This window comes from Littorina saxatilis, linkage group LG6 (assembly GCF_037325665.1).
Source record: "Littorina saxatilis isolate snail1 linkage group LG6, US_GU_Lsax_2.0, whole genome shotgun sequence".
Taxonomy (NCBI): Eukaryota; Metazoa; Mollusca; class Gastropoda; order Littorinimorpha; family Littorinidae; genus Littorina; species Littorina saxatilis.
The window spans coordinates 30,947,059-30,950,468 of NC_090250.1; the positions used below are offsets into that span (position 1 = coordinate 30,947,059).

Consider the following 3,410-nt stretch of genomic DNA (forward strand, 5'->3'; position numbering starts at 1 on the left):
ATAAACACATACACCTACCCGCACACACATACACCACCATCCTCGTCTCGATTCCCAGTCTATGTGAAAACATTTAGTAAAAACTTGACTAAATCTAAAAAAAGAAGGAGAAAAAAAAATCAACACCAAAAAACAATAAAATCAAATGTAATTTGTTTTTTTAAACACACACACAAATTAAAACAATGCATACATATACACACAAAAAAGACATACACACGCACAAGCAACAAACCAGACAGGCAGACAGACAGCGGTCTGACTCACGGGCTGTGACATGGTGAAATTGTGCGGGTTGAAGGCCAGGTCCTGACGCATGTCTTGCTGCACGTGCAGGTACATCTCCACGAACGACCAGCTGTCTGTGGCAGTCCTCTCCACGAAACTGACACCACACACACACACACACACACACACACACACACACACACACACACACACACACACACACACACACACACACACACACACACACACACACACACACACACCACAGGAATCTTTGGTTTATGGGAAGTTTAATTGACAAAACAAAACATTGCCAAGAACCTCGATGTATCGATTTTTAAAGTGGACGAACAAGTACAAATAAGGCGAGGAGCTACCATGACAATACACCGTTTTTCTCTTCAAGTTTAAGTCATTTGACCACAACGTTCTTGAAACAGAACTGGTTTGTGTTAAAATTTGGTGTGTATAGTTGCTTCAATGTTAGTACAATAATAGTATACGATCTAACAAAATTAAAACAATTCTTTAAGATTGTCTTAGTAAAAACTATTCAATGAAAAATAAGCAAAGCAATGAGTCAAAACGTGTTAGTTAATGGATATCAAGCTAATTTCAACACTATTAATCAGAATCATTTGAACGTTTGCAGACATTTTTCAGACATGCTAAACGATGTTTTGTTCCACAGGCTAAGCTTTAGGAAAGAAAGTTAAAGATATATACACATTTTCCAGTTTTCAGAAATGTTGTACCCAACATTTGTATCTCTTGTACAATAGGCAAAGACGCACAGACAGACAGCAAAACAGACATACAGATAATTCAAGACGGACAGACATACTTTTGTGCAAAAGTCCAATAAACGGTCAATAGAAGAGACGTTGAAATCCAAAGGTGTAAAAGCCGCACCAAGTATAGCTATTAAAAATACTACTACCGGTAGTTGGAACAACAAAATTGTGTTTTTACTCTATGACTTTTACCCAAACAGTTCAATAAATCAACACACATAAACTTCGTAAAAAAAGAGGGAAAAAAAATATCGCTGCGAGCAGGGTTCGAACCTGCGCGGGTAGAACCCATTGGATTTCAAGTCCAACGCCTTAACCACTCGGCCATCACAGCACATGACTACTCTAGGGCAAATTTACTTATATAACATCTAGGTAGGCAAACACGGTCCACGTTCACTGAGAGTGATACACAATAGGAATGAGAGGGGGGTTCTCTTCTTACCTCTTCAGAGCAGTGCAGACTTTGACAACGATTTTCACAGTCCTGGCGATGCGTTGAAATCTTGCTAAACCCTGCCATGATAAAAAGAAAAGTGTGCGAACGTTACAACTGACTGTTTTATCTCAGCGGCGGTCCGCGCGGCAGCTGACGCTACGGTGGGCGTGGTCAATATGCAAATAGAGTTGCTCTAGCTGAATAATCTGTTTCAGACTTCTTTTTGCCTGTTGTTTGTCAAATCCTGCATTCACCGGCTATTGATTTAATACAGAAACCTTAAAACACATTTAGAATAGCACAATACAATATTGTGCTTCTCTTGAACATTTTACGTTGTCAGTGAAGACGAATAATCTACTTCAGCGGCCTTTAACACTTAGGCCGGTTAGCCGGGGTTATCCTGAAGGCGGCTCAACAGAACACAAACACACACACACACACACACACACACACTCACAGATATCCACACGCACACATTCTACGACAGGGACTCACGAATACATGTAGGCTATACATACACAGGCACACAGACAGGCAAACACAGAGACACTAGTGTGACAAAACGCCGAGAGAGATGACACAGAGGGCACGCACAGACACAGCGGCCTGGATATACACACACACACACACACACACTCACGCACACACACACACACACGCACGCACACACACGTACACACACACACACGCACACACACACACGTACACACACACACACACACGCACACACTGACACCGGCACGGCACACACACACACACACACACCCCCCCACCACCACCACCACCACCACAACCCACTGTCCCATGACATCCCTCTGATGTTTTTTGTTTTTTTTTCAACTGAACGAACTTCCACTTATGGGCAGAATATACCTGCGCAGAGTCAGCGGCACAGACGACGCACTGCATATTATTGACGCGGTAGGGATTATCACAAGTATTATTTTGGCCTGTTTTCTTTTCATGCAGCGTGTAGCTCAGTGGCTGTAATAATCTGCAGTGCGTCGTCTGTCCGGCATTTACATAGGTGAAATTACATAGGTGAGCGCCGGGTCTTACGGATTCAGACTGCGTGATGTAGCTGGAACCAGGCACAGGCGCCAGGTAGTCCTGTCCTTTCGTCAGTTGCGTCGACTCCCTTCTCCTTCTCAGCGTCAGACTGGCTCTTCTGTGAGTCACTCCCGCGCCCCCCTGACTCCCCGTGCTCCATTTGAACTCCCTGGGAGTCATCACTGGGGAGAGGGCGGGGGAGAGGGGGCAGAGGGGGGAGAGAGGGGAGGTGGGTGTGGAGGAGAGACGGGTACGGTTCCACCCAACTTGACGTTGGGGCTTTGGTGGCTCTGGAAACTCCCTGTTACATATTGCATCATCATCATCGTCCTCGTCGTCATCATCATCATCATCGTCGTCGTCGTCGTCATCATCATCATCACCATCATCAACATCAGCGTCGTCGTCGTCGTCGTCGTCGTCTGTACTGAAGCCTCGGATCTGACGCTGTAACCCTTTTATCTGGCAATCCGTCTGTCGTCTGTCTGTCTACGACTGTCTGTCTTGCTACAGCAAACAACTCAAACTCAACATTAGAATCGTTTGCCGTTTAATAACTTTTTCCCCACGGTCCAGATTCATTGTATTGACTGAGTGGAAGGAAATCCCTCAAATAAATTCTACAAACACACACCGTGGGACACACACACATACACACACACACACACACACACACACACACACACAACACACACACACACACACACACACACACACACACACACACACACACACACACACACATTGACACACACACACTCACAAACGAGGGAGCAGGTTCAAATCACGCCGGTGATTTTGTGTAATCAGGAGACCACAAATACTATTCAACACTACGATTTTTTTTAAACCAGTGATCAGACAGACAGGCAGACAAACCGATGGACGGACAGACA

At 44.7% G+C, this 3,410-nt stretch overlaps 1 non-coding gene across 1 annotated transcript; it reads right to left on the minus strand.

Annotated features, from left to right (window-relative positions):
• Positions 1–1,274: 1,274 nt before the first annotated feature.
• Trnas-uga (transfer RNA serine (anticodon UGA)) lies at positions 1,275–1,356 on the minus strand. The gene has a single exon. It is a non-coding gene; the product is annotated as a tRNA-Ser (tRNA).
• Positions 1,357–3,410: the final 2,054 nt, after the last annotated feature.